The sequence below is a fragment of the Schistocerca cancellata genome, chromosome 3, assembly GCF_023864275.1.
Source record: "Schistocerca cancellata isolate TAMUIC-IGC-003103 chromosome 3, iqSchCanc2.1, whole genome shotgun sequence".
Lineage (NCBI taxonomy): Eukaryota > Metazoa > Arthropoda > Insecta > Orthoptera > Acrididae > Schistocerca > Schistocerca cancellata.
This window is the reverse complement of record NC_064628.1, coordinates 274,571,732-274,582,322: the sequence shown is the minus strand read 5'-3', so window position 1 is coordinate 274,582,322 and position 10,591 is coordinate 274,571,732. Positions and strand designations below refer to the sequence as shown.

The 10,591-nt window shown below is 42.9% G+C and overlaps 1 pseudogene; it reads right to left on the bottom strand.

Moving 5' to 3' along the window:
• Window positions 1-4,411: 4,411 nt before the first annotated feature.
• On the bottom strand, window positions 4,412-4,529 carry LOC126177345 (5S ribosomal RNA; annotated as a pseudogene).
• Between the last annotated feature and the right edge of the window lie 6,062 nt (window positions 4,530-10,591).

The window sequence follows — 10,591 nt, the reverse complement described above, 5'->3', positions numbered from 1 at the left end:
ATTGGCTGGTTTAATCAAGCAATGTGGAACACTTCATGCTTGATTAGTTGCTAAAGTGCTTCCCAAGTCTGACAACTTCGCAGAAATATCTCGTATAATCAAAATCACAAATGCTGAACGAATCGTTGGAATGTCATATTTTCTTGTACTAATTGCGTTGTATTATAAAAGCTTTATTTACATTTGTACTCCTAGCTACAAATAAGTAGGCTTACACATTTGACAATGATTATGTGTATAATGCGCATTCATGAATCCATGTTATTTACATGTGGAAGTTTTACCATAGTGGTTCATCCGTATGAGATCTGCACACCCGGCTGCTGATAGCACAGGAAGACAAACAAGAAAATTTCCTCTCTCACGCCCCTCCCCCGCAGTGTATAAACCAGCACTGATTGTCTAAGAAGCCGCCATATTTGATGTCCATTTAATATTGCCTTCCTGTCTTCTTTCGCTCTGTACCCAGAAAGCCACAGAAGCAATGGACAACTTAACGCGCCCCCATTAAAGGGGCGTCATATTATAAAAGATATGATTACCGATAACTAACATACACTACCGGTAATATCGAAAGAGCAGTAACTGTCGATTAATGGATAGTTTATCTACGTTTAAGAACACTACGAAACAGAGTTTCTAACGATGAGGACGGTCACAATGTGGTTCGTCCCATCGCAACACCTCCTACGACTCTCTTCATGCGACTCTATGTGTAATTATATTTCTGGCTACGTACTTCTCTTCGTCTGACGTTTTCCTTTTCTGGTAGAAGCAGAGCATAGACAATGGAATTTTCTTGTGCATGTGTCTGGAATAGCGATCGTGTGGTGTAGCTGTTGGTAGTAACGGGACGAGACAAACGCTGTGTCCCAGAACCAATTGGGCCATCGTGGCGACAACAAAGGACGGGAGGCTCCAACTGTTCGAGCGACAAATTGCGCAGATCCAGCGCGCTGAATCAACAGTGGCGGCTATCGCAGGGGTGGGCGCTGGGTCGGAGAGAGCCCTGCAGCAGTTTATTTCGGCGGAATTTCTCGCCTCAGGCGCGCACAGTGAAGCACCTGTCGTCTCCTATGACACCTGAAAGCGTCGTCACGTTGTTTATAAAATGAGCGTATCGGTCACCGTTGCAAATGGCCATCATGAGAGTACTGAATTTAGTACGTAATGGCCAAGTTTTTTCGTTATTAATCATTTCAATCATCCCACATGGTGAGAGGCTGACAGCAGGGACATAACTGCACTGTTGCTTTTAGCCAAAAGGTGATAAAATACAGTGTAACCCAGAAGCCCGTTAACATTTGAAAATGCCCTAATTCATGGAATAAAGTAGACAGGGGCGTTGGACTTGACCCACCTTCATAAAAGGACACGGGGCTTTATTGAAACCAAAAACGAGTGCAAAAACCGGCAAACATATGGCGCTGGCCAGGTTGTGCTGGTTTTCACAGAATGAGCCGACGTACGCCTATGTGTTACAGAATAGCATCATCCCTTGCCCGGCTGATGAACACATGTTGTAAGGTACGACTTTTATGCAAGATGGCGCTCCATCCCATATGTGTGAAAGCTCTCCTGCGTACATCGTTTGGTGTTGATCGTGTTCTGAGTCGCCACTTCCGTCATGCTTGGCCTCCCAGTTCCGCAGACCTCAATCCGTGTGATTATTGGTTGTGGGATAACCTGAAATTGCAAGTCTTCCGTGATCGTCCGACTTCATTAGGGACACTAAAAGACAGCATCCGAAGACAGTTCCTCCCATACCTACTGATATTCTGTACTGTGCTGCTCACAACGTCGTCCCTCGATCACAGGTACCGTTAATAGATGACGACCGCCATATTGAGCATTTGTTATAAAGAACAACGTCTTTGCTAAAAATAGTTACGCAAATTATTACCTTTGTATCACATGAAGCTCCGTCTGTTCGTCATTTTCAGCACTTTTTTGGCTTCAATAAAATCCCATGTCATTTCAGCCATGTGTCTGAGTTTGTACCTCTCTACCTGTATTACTCCGTGCATTTTCAAATGTTAACGAACTTTTGGGTCATTCATTAATACAAATGTACTTTTGGCGTATTAGATTACCTTGACAGTCTTATACTCTGAACACTAGACGATGCTGTGGTATATGAGCAACGTATAGAGTGATTTTGTAAAATTACTGCAGTGAGCGATGCATGAGGATAGAATAAGGGGCAAAATAGGTATTTTGGACACACAGCTGTAAAAGCTTTCTATGAAAACCGCACCCACTTCGTCGTGGAGATGAAATACTTTTGACAGTAACCACGGCATCAGCACCGGGTAGGTGTCTCGCCAGTATGCGATTAGCAGACGATCTTACGGAACATTCTCCCCAACTTCCTGTATCCATACCACTTACGTTGCTACCTACCAACCCGCCTCCTCGGAGACCGTTTTGTCGCTGGGATGTCGCACAAGCCACCACGGTGCTGGGATTTAACGAGCCTTCAAAACAATCACTTGTGGGCTACGGAGAATTCCAACAGCATCGTGGCGGCGATCCATCTGAACCGGTTCAGCCTCGATGTGTGGATGAGGAAGCCAGTCATCCTTCCACAACGCCTCTGTGGCAAGGCATATCTGAACTTCCTGCGGGGACCCTGTATCCTCTGCTGACACGTGGCTTCCGTGATACGTACGATAACGTGGCTACTACACGATGGTGCTCCGACTTACTACCCTCTTGGGTGTGTAGCTAGAACACTCGCACAGACAGTGCGGCATGTATTATCTTGTCTGCTTTCAGTGACTGAAACCTAAAGGTGTTTTATCCCCATCTTCAAATGGGTGAAACTTCCTTGGAACGTATTTCCGGCTTTACATCGATATGACCTTCCTTGCCCTCTCATAAATCTTACCTTGCAGTTTTTTTTCATATGGCAAAATTCCGCTGTATATTTGCGGATGTATTATATTTCGAAAATCTGTGCTTGAGTGGCTGAATATAAAAGCACAAAAGGCTTCGAAATCGATTGCAATTAAACAACAAACATAACTGAGAGGGAAATTAGTATGAAAATATCATTTTCTTCTGGATAGACTCCACAGCATTAATAGATCTGAAGAACGACCTCATTTCACCGGGCTCCACTTTAAAAATCACGCACTTTGAAGACGGGGTTAAGAACAGTTACCTAAGGCAAGCGACTTTTATGTGTCGAGAGGAAGACGATGTATTACCTTCGGTTATTTATGTAAAAGGCCATACGCAAAAGTATTAGTGCTGAGTAAAGAGTCATTATTAGAATACTCCGATCTTTGTTAGTATAACTTTGAATTTTTGTTGGTAGAAACAATACTTGCTTGGAATGACGAACACTTTATGTTATCACATGAAAAAATTGCAATTGACGCCCTGTATTTTAAGTACTAGGCATCCGATCTCTAAACATAGAAAAAATAAAATGAAAAACGTAGCACTTTCAAATTACCGCCCGGAGGATTATGTCTCTCCCAATATGAAAATTATCTCTGTCTTCCAAAACGAAATGTACGTACAGTGATTTTCTTTACAATAAAAAGAAGAAAATAATTGGAATAGTATACTGTTATTCCGATGATGATTTACTGTAACATATAAGTGGTGATTTTGTGACGACGAAGACGATGACGAAGGCACATATGGCAAGCTCCCAACACACTGTGTCATTAGGAATGAATGAAGCGTAGAGGAAGGAGAGGCAATAGAATAATAACGGGTTAAAGGTGCAGCTGTATCTGAGGGTGGGGGTGTGGTGATAATGTGAGAAGTGGCGTGCATAAATAGCGATCGGAGCAGGAAGGAGCGAGATTGGGTCGAAAGGCTGACAGAGGTAACGGAGCCTCAATCTTAGGTTGGATATGGGATCGTGGGAGTACCAGAAAAAGAGGTGGGTGTGGTCGTGTAGGGTGGGTGGGACAGTTCGGTGTACGCACAACAGCATCCCTCGATTGGAGATGACCGGGTAGTCAATTGTGTTACTTTCTTCGGGTTGGTGGGGTGTATACGATTTGAAAAAACGTTCGAGCAGTTTCAAGAGATGTTATAGACTAGTATCCTGCTTTTACAGTCAGCTTGAAACGTCAGAAAAATCAGTTTTTGATTAGACGACGCAACTAGAGAAGAAGAGCCTAAAACAATTACTGACATTTGCTTTTTTTTTAAATATCTGTTGATAGGGATAGGTGAATGAGCGGCAGTACAGGACAAAGCAAAGCACTCCTCCTTCAGGCCACAAGTGGCCCATCGGGACCATCCGACCACCGTGTCATCCTCAGTTAAGGATGCAGATATGAGGGGTGTGTGGTTAGCCACCGCTCTCCCGGTCGTTACTATGGTTTTCTTTGACCGGAGCCGCTACTATGCGGTCGAGTAGCTCCTCAGTTGGCACCCCGAAAAATGGCAACAGCGCATGGCGGCCCGGATGGTCACCCATCCGAGTGCCGGCCACGTCCAACAGCGCTTAACTTCAGTGATCTGAGGGGAACCGGTGCATCCACTGCGGCAAGGCCGTTGCCAGTACAGGACAGAGCGGCGTATTTATGCCTCCTTCGTGCTGTTAGCAACGGAGGCTGCCGCTGAATCTGGAATGCTGCCAGCGACTGCAGGCAGGGAAGATGTTGAGAGGTCTTATCTGTCGTCACTCTCTTGTTGTAAGGCTACTTCACGAGTCTCGTACTTTTCTGCTACAGTTAAATGGCTAGCTACATGCCGTGCTACCTTCCTGAAATTGGTTTGTGTCACTGATTGCGATGATCTGCTGATTTGTCATTCAGGACCTCCCGCGTTCCATTAGGCGTGTGCCAACAGAACATACCAACTCACCAATGTCTACTAATTTGCATTTGCAGCTGATTACTTTGATTTGAGTTTATCGATAGCTTGTTTCATGGAGCCTAAGACCACTAAAATTTGTCACTGCTTTGGTAGATCCTCTAATTGCTGAATAATTTCTTCCATTCTTTCGCTGACGCCCACAATGTACAATGGAAGTGTGTAATAATTTTGTTCCGTCTCTTCCTCTCTTTTAGTTTCATTATGACAGCAAAATGCTACATTTGTCCAGTTGTCGCAGGAATTTACCCAAAAATGGACGAAGTTCCTCAGTTGTCATGCGTCACTTATTCGGTCCGTCGTCTTAGTTAATGTATGCTAGGCAGAGTTCGTTTGTTTGCTCGAGGGGGCAAGTAATGTGCAGGAAACAGTACCTGTAGGTTTCCTATATAGTCTGTGGCAGTGAACAGTCAGCCTTCCCGTAAATTTCCACATCGAGGAAGGGAGGCTCGCCGTTCTTTTCGAAATTCTATATGAAATGTGTTTTCGTACGCTGCTGACTGAGATGATGGTGTAAATCATGCATTTTTCCTTCACCGTGTGACTAGGGGTAAAGATTTCTTCCATGTAACAAAGAAAGCTTTTGGGACGCAACGATACAGAGTACTGACTCTTCCAGTGCCTCCATAAAGATATCTGCGAGTCGATCCCATAGGTGCATCACCTGTCTGTTAGTAAAACTTCCCCTTCTACCAGAAATAGGTGGCCGTTAAACAATGATCCAAGATGTTGCAAAGGTCAGGTGCTTTGAGGTACCTCACATTCATCCAGGACGTCGACACTTTACGTCAGTGGAATATTTATGAATAAGTATTTCGAGGCAAAACTAACCCTTAGGTCATTAGACGAGATAAATGAGTCTGTTAGAAATGCAGCTAAGTGAAGAAAGTCCTGAAATACGTTCCAGTGTAGCCCACAAGATGCCATAGGTTCTGAGTTTTCACCATAAGGTAGATTGGCGAATTATATCATTGACTATGAGAATTAGAAGGTAAGCTAATTTGTGTACCCAACAAACACAGCAAGCATACTTAAAAGGAACGAAGAAGATAATCCAGAATAGAATCCGGCACGGGCAAAAACTCCGACGACACCAAAAACATATCGAGAACCCAAGGTAAAAGTGTTTAGAATGCCTGAACACTCAGTGACCCATTTATAGAAACACATCACTTCTCACAAACAACGTCACGTCATCTCCCACCATCATTCAAAACAGAATAATTCCGCCTGAACACATTAACTGAGAGAGAGCATCGACTCAGTGATGCAAGACACTTAAAGGAAGAACTGCGGACATGGTAACCCCCTTTCAGAGACTATGATTAAGACAAAAGAACAATACGTTGCATTATGCCGTCACAAAGAGATGAGAAAGAACAAAGCTCATCGGCCTACTACCACACGCGCGATGAGTCAGGGAACGGATAGGAAGTGTTTTCGTCCATCGGTATCAAACCGATCATCGGAAGCAGCAACACTTTCAAATGTAGCGGAATCAATGAAAGATGCTATCTACAAGCTACACACACCTGAGCTTTGAGAAATCAGCTGCGAGTGCGGAATACTAAACTTTGGTGAGACGGTGTGTCCTATTACCACACACGTAACGGAACACAAAACGGTGTTACAACTCCAACACAGCCGGTCATCAGAGACGGAATATCAATGAGTGCGACAGAACACTTTTTTTTCTTTTAGTCTTCTGACTATCTTTATGCGTCTCTCGCCACGAATTCCTTTCCTGTACCAACATTTTTGTCTGAGAGTAGAACTTGCATCCCACGACCTCAGTTATTTGTCGGGTATATTCGAATTTCTGCCTTCCCCTGCAGTTTTTACCTTATACATTTCGCTCTAGTACCATGGGAGTCACTCCGTGATGTCTTAACACATGTATTACCATTTTATCCCTCCTCCTAATCAGTGTTTTCCATACGTTTTTTTCGTCACTGATTCTGCGGAGAACACCCACATTCCTTATCTTATCAGTACACCTAATTTTCACCATTCGTCTGTAGCACCACATCTCAAACGCTTCGATTGTCTTCTTTTTTACGACAGTCCATGACTCACTACCATACAATTCTGTATTCGAAACGTATATTCTCAGAAAATTCTGCCTCAAATTAAGGCCTATATTTGACACCAGTGGACTTTTCTCTGCCAGGATTGCATTTTTGCCATTGCTGGTCTGCTTTTCATGTCCTTCTTGCTCCGTCCATCATGGGTTATTTTGGTTCAAGGTAGCAGATTTCCTTAACTTCAACTGATTCGTAATCACCAATTTTGTTGCTGCGTTTCTCACTAATCTCATTTCTGCTGCTTTTCAATACCTTGGTCTTTTTCCGGTTTACTCCCCATCCATGTTCTGCACTCATTAGACTGTTCATTCTACTGAACAGATCCTATGACTCTTCTTCACTGTCATTGAGGATAGCTATATCAACAGCGAATCTTATCTTTGATATCCTTCCACCTGGAGTTTAATGCCATCCTAGAACCTTCCTTTTATTACCATCGTTGCTTCTTCGATGTATAGACTGAAAAATAGAGGAGAAAGGCTCCATCCCTGCCTTTATGCTTTTTTATCCGATCACCTCATTTTTGATCAGCCAGTCGTAATGTTCCTTCTTGGTTCTTCTGCATACTGTATATTACTCGTGTTTCCGTATAACTTACACCTGTTTTTCTCAGAATTTCAAACATCATGCTCCATTTTGATTTATCGAACGCGTTTGCTAGCCGACAAATTCTGTGAGTGTGTCTTGAGTTTTCTTCAGTCTTGCTTCCGTTTTCAAACGCAACCTCAGAACTGCCATTACTGTTCCTAAAGCCAAAATGATCTTCATCTATGAGTAACAGAGTATTTATTTTCTCCACTGTATGTTATTCTTGTTAGCAGCTTGGATGCATGAGCTCTTAAGCTGAATGTGTGATAGTTTTCGCAATTATTGGCCATTGCTGTCTTCGAAATTGTGTGGATTATATTTTCTCGGCAGATGGTACGTCGCCAGTCTCATATATTCTACTTACCAATTTCAACAGTCGTTTGGTTGCCACTTTCCTTGAATGATTTTAGGAATTTAGATGGAATGTTATCTATCCCTTCTGTCTTATTCGATCTCAGGTCTTCCAGAGATCTTTTAAAAATCAAAGCAGTTCTTCCAATCCATCTGTGGCATGAATGAGCAAACCAGTGTTTAGTATCATTATTTGAAGACAGTCTTGGTTGCAATTTGAGTTTTTTTATTTATCAACTACGCGTTTCATCTTATTTAGGCATCTTCAGGCTGATCTTAATTTGGTATTTCTTAGGACGATCCTTTAAACAGTGTAGTCAGCCTTTAGCTACACTGTTTAAAGGATCGTCCTAAGAAATACCAAATTAAGATCAGCCTGAAGATGCCTAAATAAGATGAAACGCGTAGTTGATAAATAAAAAAAAAATGAAATTGCAACCAAGACTGTTTTCAACTAATAAAAAATAAAGGCATTGGTGATGTTCGACCAGAGACTCTGGACGTTTTAATTATCAATCAAAGACGCTACCTCTAGACTGCGGGTACCACAAAACTATAAAGCACCATAGACTAACGTTTTATAGTTGGGGTTCGTGAGCCTGTCCCACCACGCGCGGCATAACATGTAGCAGCTGAAGGCACATACAGTACCGAATTGTTTCAGCATGCAGCCTGCACTGCTCGAGCAAATGCTGCGTCACTGCCTTGGCATGCCCGGAATCCGCCGATGCAAGCTGCTGATGGAGAGTACCCAACAGCCAAGGTCACGAGTCTCCTATTCAGCTTCCAGGACAGTAGTGTACTCAAACTGTATGCGTGCAGAATAAGTTCAGTATGCAGGTGTCGGAAAGTGTTCTAAATGATAGCGTCCCGTGCATCTGAGGCAGAACATGGGAACCAACCCGATATTCACCGAGTGGGTAACTCCCGTAAAGCTGTATCCGGGCTGGAAGACACATCGAACCATTGTCGTTAATTCGATCCAAAAGCAGGACCAACTTAACTTCCTGTCCAGGAAGTGATGGTGTTAACCAGTGCTGCTACCAGGACGGGTCCGATGCAAACCACTGGCAGTTGGCACAAATCATATCAATGAAGAGAGTTGCTCCCTGCCTCTCCCTTTCTGCCATCTAATCGGGATAGAGCTCAATTCTGTTCCAGACAAACTTTATCTGAGAGCAGGATGAAATAATAGAATGTAAGATCTGAACACGGCACTGGTCCAGCAGTAAATGCATCACTGGTGAAAGGCTCTTGCAACAGCGGCAGAAACGTAGGTTTTATAAACACGACGACCAGATTACAAACAGGGAAACGCTTTATTGAAAACGATAGTGATCGCCAGAGTCCACTCTAGTATGTGTTCAAATTAAAATGAAAGCAATTACAGCCCTTGGACGCAAAAATTAAGTCATTTGACGTGGTTTCGGCACTTCTATGAGTGCCTTCATCAGAAATTAAACATTTAAACTGGCCTACAACGTAAGTACAAAAATTATGGAAAAAAATTTTTATAAGCTAGTAGATAGCACTCTTGGTGTAATGTTTATCTGCCCGCAGCTGCTAACGCGGGCGCCTCAGTCTGTTGCTACCTGGGGCCTGACATGTGTGAGCAGCCCATAGTGGCTTGCGTTCCATGTATTCCAGTTTTAAAAAAATTCTGGTTAAAGCTTTATCGCTTGATATTTACGTATTTTATACGTGACATGTAAGTACTGTTTCTTTCTTGTACTATTAGTCAGTACTTACTCTCTTATAAAAACAAATCCATAATTTTTGTACTTACGTTATAGGACAGTTTACATGTACAATTTCTGATGAAGGCACTCATAGAAGTGCCGAAACCAGGTCAAAAGACTTAATTTTTGTGACCGTGGCCTGTAATTGCATTAATTTTAATTTGTAAACGGTCGTTGACCACGCAGCCATGTTTAAAAATCTAATGCCTTCCGTTCGCTAGTGTGACAGCGCTATACGATACTTGACTTTAAAAACAAAGTCGCAGTCACCTCGACATCGTAGCAGTTGGAGGCATACAGCAGTATACTATATTTTATCTCTTTTTTATTTACGAGAGCACTCTGAAAAGTAGTGCCTCCGAAAATTTTAGTGAAAACTCTTAAAGAGTTTTACAGAAAACAAACGTTATTAACATTCTACTTCTTTCTTTTTCATGTCTACATATTTATTTCTCAACAAAATTTTCCTGGCGCTGAACACATTTTTCCCAATGAGAGACGAGTTTGTTGATACGGCCGCTGTAGAATGTTGACTTTGTTGACGAAGCCACAACCTGACCTCTCCTTCCACCGCTTCATCGTTGTCAAAGTGAAGTCCTTGCAAGTATTCTGTAATATCTGCAAACAGATGAATATCGGATAGGATGCGAATGAAGGATTACCGGTGACAGTCAACCCAAGGAGTTAGATTGTTGCAGAAGTCGCAGCGTTCGTCTGTGACCTGACATCGTCATGTGCAAGAAGAGAGTGGATGTTTCCTGCGGTGAGGAAGTCGAATACAGCACACTGTTTCTCGGGCACCGACTTACTTAAGTTACACACACCTTTGTCACACGCTACAGTCCGGAGCCCTCCAACAAATATACTCAATGCAGCTGAAATTTGTCCATCCAAGCAATCGTTGAATGGCTGCGAAATGGGGCCGAGAGTGTCACGGACGTGATACTTTAATTGGGGCGGCAATAATTAAATCAAAGGCATTTT